We start from the raw sequence: 8,985 nt of genomic DNA on the forward strand, positions 1-8,985 counted from the left end.
CAAACGTGCTCGTTCCTTTTCTACGAATTTTATTTGCGTCTAAAAAAAGAAAAAATACGAACACCACGTACAATAAAGAAGACTTGAAGAATTTCATCAGAAATACAGAGTCCCCCGTCATTTATTACGAAGCAGACTCCCATAGAGTTGATTGCGCTCCGAGTATCCGTGAAAATGTACCTCCATCGCTATTATCGCCTTCCTCCGTTTCTCGACCTCGTCTTCGTGGAATCGGTCTGCTCGTCCCGCCATCATCGTCCGTCCGCTGCATCACTCGCGACCCTGAAGAACAGGTACACACGCGGTGCGGATGTTAAAGAGAAAGAACTTGTTCGGTTTCGTTGAGCGCCTAGCCTCTCCCGTAATTGCATTAGAACGAAAGACGGAGACAGCCAGACGTCCACGCTCGTATATGATATGTCCATGGAAAATGACTTTAAAAATATCGAGGGGTGCGACGAAGACGGGAGTACAGTAGCGGTGCGCACAGGGGGAAGCCCCTTTATGCCAAGCTTTTCCCCACCCTGTTTCTCTCTAAAACGCACGTACTTACACAGAGATATTCCCACGTCACACGTCTCTGTCTCATCGGTAACGCACACCCACGCACTATCTTGTTTCTGTCAGACTTCCCAAGGTGTTATATATCTGAGGATCATGGAATATTCCTTGGTCAGTTCCTTGCTACCGAGTTGTTTGTTTTATGGATCACTGATGGCATACGACGAGTACCAAATTAATCTCTTGCCACGCACGTGGAGAATTTTTTTATATTTTATTTATTATCTTATATTATATTTATATTTTACTTATTATCTTATATTTATATTTTATTTATATCTTATATTTTATATTTTATTTATTATCTTATATTTATATTTTATATTTTAATATTTTTTCAGTTCTAAGTATATTTAAGTAAAACAAAACAGGCAGAACAAATGATAAATTTATTACTTCTCAATAATTTCTATACAATGATATCTTACCGGCGAGTTTAAAAAGAAAGCGACGAATTATTTGGTCACTCGTTATGGTCCGCGCGAAGAAGAGTTAAACAGAGATGTTTCTTCATTGTCAGCGGCGATAGCAATCTGACAATCGCCAAACGATTCAGCTTAAATACTCTAATCGAAGTTTCTGCTACGCACAAGTATTCTATAATCCCGCAAAGGACTCTGCATATAGAGTACCATTATCAAATAAATTTGACACGTCTTCATTGATAGAAGTGTGTGAACGAGGGAACAGGAAGTCGCGATTTAATAACATCACAGTGCGAGACACACTTGTCCATCGAATAAAAAAAAAAAAAAAAAGAACAGAAACATCGACGATTTAATAACGCACGATGTACAATGCCATTATACTACAAAATTACGCAGAGGTGTTACTTTAGAGTAGTTGAAACGATGGAAACTGTGTGTGTACACCTTTATACTTTATTTTATTTTTTCCTTGATTCGTTGCTTTTTTTTTTCGCGTCCCACCCCACCATACATCTTTCTATCCCCTCCTTGAAACTTGTCCTCCCCCACCACACAGCCGACTACGTCGGCCGCGAGTCGCTTTCTCCGTTTATCGTAGCGTAGCGGCCGATAGCTGATAGCGGTAGCTGGTACCTGGCGAACGCCTGGAGAACGGCGACGTCAGTCTGCGCCTGGTTGTTCGTTGTACGTATCTGTACGCGCCTCGGTTACCGTATCGGTCGTACCTTTTTTCGTTCGCATTTTTCCCCCCTTTATCCTTTTTTCCTCTTACTCTCGCCCGTCTTCTCTTTCACTCTCTCCGTCTTCCTAGTTTTCTTTCTTGATTTTCGCTGTTCCTTCCGCTCGATTCCGTTTTCACAATTCGCTACTAGTTCGGGAGGGGGGAGAAAAAAGGCAGCTAGTGTGTCGTGCCTCGTTCGTCAGTTGTTCAGTGTAATTGGTCCGATGTTTGGTTTGGGAAGCAGGAAGGTGCTCAAATATTCAGCCATCGACACGTCCTTTTCCATCGACGTCGAGGACACCGTCACGTGCTTTTGCAGGTTAGTTCTCGCTTCGAGCGCATGCGCACGCCTCGACTTGGTTAGGATCTACGAGATCTCTTTGAATGTGCGATTTCATCTAGAGAGAGAGAGAGAGAGAGCTATATAATATCTAGGAAATCTTGAACATCTTCGCTCGCGAGTATGATTGGTATACAAATAGCTGACCCAGTCGATGGTCAGTTAACGCGGCAATACTGTATTCTGCAGACTTTCTCTGGTGCCGATCCTGACTAGAGATTTCGTTCGGAGAAGAGTCGAGTCGAACAGGATTATAAAGCTGGATCCTATTGTTGTGCGGGCTGATAGTATAAAGGCTTTTGGGATAGTTTGTAGAATGGTAAGTGTGATTTGAGGTTGAGTGGAGATGTTGGGAGTTAGAGAGCTCTTTTGTCGAAGTTTTGTGGATTATTCGAGAGGTTGGAATGGTTACGTGAGAATCGACGGTGCATGTTGCTTTTAAAGTTGCGTCTCAAGCGTAATGGAGTGTAATTATGCGAATGGAAATTCTTCAATAGCTGTTGGTGAATTTTATAGAATTCTCTTATTGCCACTTGCCCGCTTTGTGCTTATTGTTATTGTACAGTGAGATGTTCATACAGTGAGATATTGAAATTTTAATAATTAATTGATTGAAGTTATTTAAGCGATCTTTAAAGATGCTATTCTAACTAATGGTAGAAAAATTCATATATAAATTCACGTATACGTAAATAAAAAATAATGTTTTCAAATTAAGAAAATTTTGTTAAATTTGATGTGAAATATAGTTACTTTTTTTTTCGATTTGAGATACTTTTTACGCTTCCAGACGTAGCTATAGCTCATTTCTGCCAGAATCAATATTTGATGTGTTACTCAAACAATTCCGGTTGCGTGTACTAGCTTGCATATTGGTCTAGTTAAACACAAAACGCAAACAGGTTGTTCAGAAAAGCTTGCGGAGGATACGCGTTAAACTTAATGGTGAAGTTGCACAATATTCAAGAAACGTACAAATATTTTCGTACCTTTCGTTTGACAATGAGATAACGAGAGAAATCTTTACGAACGTAATGATACAACTACGTCTCTACATTTCTGAGAATTGGAGAAAAAATATCATACTTTCAGATATTATACTTTACTATACTAATTTAATATTATACTTACCGACGATCAATCGGTAAAATTTCAATAGAGCATATAGATAAATTATTCTACTTTCCTGAGAAATTTTTTTTTTATCTCTGTACGCGAAAAATCGCAGATTTTATTCATCTGAGCGAAGCATTTGAGATAAGAGAAGTAACACCTTCATTGATTAAATGTAAAAAAAAAGTTCAAGGTACTCTATTAGAATTTTTCATTTCAAAGTCACAAGAAATTATTGTTTGCCATTTTACTCCCTTCTTTTTTCAAGGGTTTATGTTTTCTTTCTCAATATCTTTTTATCTTAATCGGTAAATATCGTGCATTATCATGGATTCGTTCGTTTAATTTTCGAATTCGAGATAAATATGAAATCATCGAGGCAAAGAGGAATTATTTATGTATCAGATAGAGATCAAAATCAAATGAAACTCGAATTGCATAGGTCTCTCGATAAAATGTGTTATTAAATCTACTGTATCAATAATCTTTCACGGGTCGTGTATGACAATAAATATGTAATAAATACTGGCAAATGGTTACCAATGAATTCACAAACTTGTCCTTCTATTCTTGCACATTTTTTAAAAATAAAATATAGTTTTATAGGATGTAAATATAGGTGCAGGTTCTGTGATATTTATTTTTCTAACACGTAGCATTTTTCGATAATGACATTCTTCTATAACAAAGTACATCCTGTCTTCTAATTATGCATTCGATGCGCCATTGTTTCAAATTATAGTTCTAAACATAGCTCTGAGATGATAAGATCGCGATATGAAATTTAATCTCTAACACGTGAAAATAGAATTTGTGCCAATATTATGCGCAGTTGGAATTTATTGTCAGTAAAAGAACTTGTGAATTGGCCTTTTCATTAAACTCTCAGGGATATCTGTGCAGTGCAAAATATATTAGAAATTATTTCAACAATAATCAATTTTATAATCATGCACAATTATATACTTGTGAGCATTTAAAGCTACAAAAAATATAAATTTTATAATTATATGTGTACGTGTAAATTTTATAATTATATATAATTATATGTGTATGTGTAAATTTTATAATTATATATAATTATATGTATATGAGCGTTTAGGGCTACAAAAATTATTATCAAACCTGTGTCTAATTATTATTATTAATAATACATCATTAATATATAACTCAAATTTATCGTCAACATTAGTCGTTGTCCTCGAAAGGTTGACAATAATTTTTTGACCATTATGCCAATTTAACACCAAGGATCAAATTAATTTGAAAAAAAAATAAAGAATGTATGATGTCGTGACAAAAAATGTGGTACAGCTTAAAAATTCGAATAAAAAGTTAATTGAACACTAAATGGAATAAAAACAGAAAAACTACTTTTAACGTTGCGGTTTTTGTAAAAGCAGTCCTTGTTTGAGCAATTCATCCTTGAGCACACCCTCGATTTGTACGTATCTACGATCGGTAGAAAAGTAGTGAGCACAGCCATTGTGTAGAGGAGATAAAATTTTCTGATCGTTGGAGATCCGTTGGCGTTCGCTGGCGTCTCGAGGATTGTTTGAATGGCGCGATAACAAGCAAGTGAGAGAGATCGCTTTTGACGTGTCAGCCGAAGCTGAGACTACGTGCAAACAGTCGGTGGTGAAGGAATTAGTGGTCTTATCGTGGTACGCGATAATGAGGCTACGAGAAAAGAGCATTAAGATATATCACGATCGAGCTTCTCGATAATTTTTTGTTAAAATCTGCGCGATGCTAATTTCACGAGGATTGCGTAGATCGAAGTGGCATTGAATAGCATTACAACGTGTATTTTCAGCGGTTTGCTGAAAGTTTGTAGTTTTGTTGGAGGAAAAAATCGCAAGAGGTGAAATGATTCAGTCTGGATGATGTCGAAATTTTAGAAAAATTTTCACATAGACGTTGTAGAACAATCATAAAATCTTAAAGGAATCACTGATTTATTTATGTAACGGTATTGTTAGGTATGATTTAAATCGTGACGTTTTACACGGTATTCTAAATTTTGAGACTCGTTGGGAATCGAAATTCAGATTGAGAGGAATCGCGACGTAAATTAGTTCGAATTCATATCACTTCATTTCAATCGAATTAAAAATAGTTCCAAACTGAGATGTATATTTGTTGCTGTTCGGTTTAATTCAGTTCGGTTGGCGAGCATTATTTTTGGACTCGTCTGTGAAACATTTAATTCGAGAAGCGGGTCGAAGTTTCCTGAAACACGACATGTTTCCTAAATCGTGAATGAGACGATGTTGCAAAATGAAAGTTATTTACGGACATGCGAATATAGCAACGCGAGCTATAATTTTCGTCCTATTTTATCACTTGACTTGAAGTATTTAGCGAAGATAAAGAACCACGCTATCGGTAGAAATTCCAAAGAGTTATAAAGAACAAAAAATATCGCGGAATTCTAATCGCTTAAATTGCAATATGTTCGAGTCCGTAAAATGTAAAGTGAATTGTAACTGACAGAAAAAAATTTATTTGTATTTATAAAAAATATAATAGGAATGATACAAAAAAATGATAACAACACGTGTAAATTAGTTTGACGACAAAAAAATATGTAGCACGTTTATGAGAAATGATGCATAGTGTATGCAGATATAATGATACATAGTATACAGAGTGTATCAAAATATATGGGCATAACTTCACTTCACAATAAAATAAGAAAACAAATTCATATAAATCTATGATATCCATAGATATGTCTATTACTGAAATACAATCATTTTTGTATTGTTTATACCTTGTAAGCTTCTTATTATCTTATTATTAAAATTTTGATTCCTTCAAAATCATTTATTAATTAAATGAAACGAATTAATTTATAAATTAAATGAAGAATTCAGTTGATCAAAATTATTGGAAGACAAAAATTCGACCCTATCTCAGAAACAAGATATCATCAGGCATATGTTATACGAATTATTTTTCTTCTTTTAGCGTGTTGAAGTTATGACACGTTCTGTATTATTCCAATTAATTGAAAAATTAATATTCGTGAAATGATTTTATCTCGTTTCGCGTCATTTTGAAAATCTGACCATTCGACTATGCACATGAGTCTTTCTTTTCCTATATTTCTCTGTGTATCCGTGTTTTCGACATTTTAATACTAAACTATAATCTACAGATTAGCTCTACTTTAATTTTATAATGTACTGTATACGTAACTTTAAAATACCTGAATATCTTAGGCGTAATATTTTTTTATTCGCGCCAATTCTGTTTATTCGGCGTTGAAGTCGATTTTAAGATCATTAAAATTCACCAGTTGGTCAGTAACAGTTGGTCGAACAGTCGTCCGACACGGATTTAGAGTGAATCAAATCGGATCGAAGGTTAAGGGCATTTGGAAATTGTAGTTCAATCACGGTGAGGTAGCAATCAGCGTGACCGCGGCAGGATTTCACGGTTTATCCTTTCTATTCGCGCGATTTATTTTTCCACTGTTGATGATTTCCGACGTTCAAGGTCGTTCTTTGATTATTCCCGTTTCCCGGAAAAGCACGCGCATAGAGTGTCTCATTTCGATTTATTGCAACAACCACACGAAATGTTACGCAATTCACGATTGCCTGCTTTTCCTCCATTTTGCTTCTCCTTTACGGTTATTATAGTCTTCCTTTATATAGTCTGTATTATTCTAGTCTCCCTTTACTTTCTATTTATGTCGTTTTGAGAGAACATCATGCATTAGATCGTGCACAACCTTGTTTAACTTCTTGCGCTGGAACGACGTGTCACGCACGTCGAGAATTTTTTTCTCCCAAAATTGCAATATTTCCTCAGTTTTAAGTATAATTAAGTGAAACGAAATAGACAGAAACAAATAATAAGTTTATCACTTCACAGTAATTTCTGTCCAGTGATGTCACACCGACGAGTTCAAAAAAGAAAAAGAAAGCGACGAATTATTGTACACACGGTTTGGTCGCTCGTTATGGTCCGCAATCAGCAGTTGCCAGCGCAAGTGGTTAAAACTTGATACGTGCACCTATATGGGGATCATCTTACAAGTAATTTCTCTGAACGTTTTCTGGAAGTTTAAAACAACGCGAATTGTTATTATGAAATGGAATAATTAAATGCAAGAGACTAAAGAATTGTAAGATATAGAGAAATTCATCACTAGTCGATTTTAATATGTAATTTCTTATTTTTATTTTATGTTTTGTTCGCCAGTTAGAATCTCAAAATTTTTTATCCTTTTCCATCCTGACAAATGAAATGAGGATACTTGCGGCCAAAATTGATAAATATACGAAATTCAAATTCAATTTGCTAATCTTTTTCACGATCTGTTAAACGATCAATATGTAAAAACGGTGATGAGAGCGACGTGAGCAAAAAATATGTTACGTGATATATTACACGGAGAATATTGCCAAATTAGTTGGCACATCAAGTAGGTTTTCCAGCATCCTACACTGAATCCAGTTGGCACTTTGACTTTAACGGATTAACCTGTTTGCTCTGAAAAACAGATTCTGGACAGGAACGCTACTGGCCAACATTTTCAATGAAAAAAACTTGGACGCGTTGCTGATATATCAATAACGTACCACTAAAGTTGGAGAAAAAAAAAAAAAAGAAAGTATGTTTCGGGCCATTTCAACAATTGTTAGACCATTCACGTGTTAGATCGACAACTCGGATCGGTAACATTCGTGAAAATTTATCTCCGCGAATTGCGCAAATGCCAGCACTGATATTGATCAGGGGAATTAGAAACTATACATAGAATAAGCCGAAACGCCAGCAATACGTGTGAAGAATTGAAATATCAGCGTTAGTTATCTGAAAAATATTGAAATAACCGACTAGGTAACGTATGATTTTCGATTTATGTGTTTACGAGTTAATAAAAATTGCGACACGAGCCGAAAGAATTTTCAGATATCGAAATTCACTTTTTTTTTTTATTTTTATCGGGTATTTCGCAGATTAGAAGAGTAACGTGTTAAAGTTATTGGAAAATTGTGAAAAGAATTAAATCACTTTTACGATTATTGCGCAACGACATCTGAATTTTAAGTGCAAAATAAAATTTCCGAAAGCTGAATTTTCATATTTGTATGAATTGTATGTTAAAAGAAGAAAAGAGAAGGTTATAAGTAGGTGTATGAACTTGGAACATAGACGAAACTTGCAAGGAGCTAGCTTTCACATCCGCGTAAATTACTAAGTTGGATAGTAATCACGTTAGACATCGGGTCGGTAACAAGTTTCAAGTTACAAATGTGTAAATTCTGAACGCGAGCAAAATGTCCAAACGAGTCAGTCTTTTTATTCTTGTGAATCAAAATTTATGAGACGAAAGCCACGTTGGAGGTCAGATAAGGATGAATCTTCCATTATCGTAGATCTTCTGGTTACACAGTTGTTTCTCAGAGAAAATTTACGATTGAACTAACTCGTTACAGTTAGTATTTCTTTTTTTTTTTTTCTGTGTTTCATTTTCAATAATAGTAATTACAGTACATCTCCTGCAATTGATGCAATTTTTCGTTTATTGTTAAACTGACAAACAGATCTTTGGAAATTACAATCCTTTAACATCAGATTTTATAATCTTCAAATTTACAAGTCTTTCGAATGTTGAATCTTCAAAATTCCAGATTTCAAGTCATCCTTTAATTCTTTATATTCTGACGTTAATTAATTTACATCACTTCAATGCGACAATAATAAACATTTCTTATAAACATTTATGAATCAATTTGTTGTCTCAAAGGTAATATACAGTACAGCTCTTTTTACGCTAGTCTATATTTCTTTTTTTTTTTTTT

General features: G+C 35.0%; 1 long non-coding RNA gene across 1 annotated transcript in view; it reads left to right on the forward strand.

Annotated features, from left to right (window-relative positions):
* The first annotated feature begins 1,384 nt into the window (after nucleotides 1-1,384).
* Nucleotides 1,385-8,985, forward strand: part of LOC122534764 — a 19,693-nt gene continuing 12,092 nt past the window's right edge. The window contains exons 1-2 of the long non-coding RNA XR_006307987.1: nucleotides 1,385-2,029; nucleotides 4,629-4,632. This is a non-coding gene — a long non-coding RNA (uncharacterized LOC122534764). The remainder of the gene's footprint in view (nucleotides 2,030-4,628; nucleotides 4,633-8,985) is intronic.

This window comes from Frieseomelitta varia, unplaced genomic scaffold, assembly GCF_011392965.1.
Source record: "Frieseomelitta varia isolate USP_RPSP 00005682 unplaced genomic scaffold, Fvar_1.2 scaffold_638, whole genome shotgun sequence".
Taxonomy (NCBI): Eukaryota; Metazoa; Arthropoda; class Insecta; order Hymenoptera; family Apidae; genus Frieseomelitta; species Frieseomelitta varia.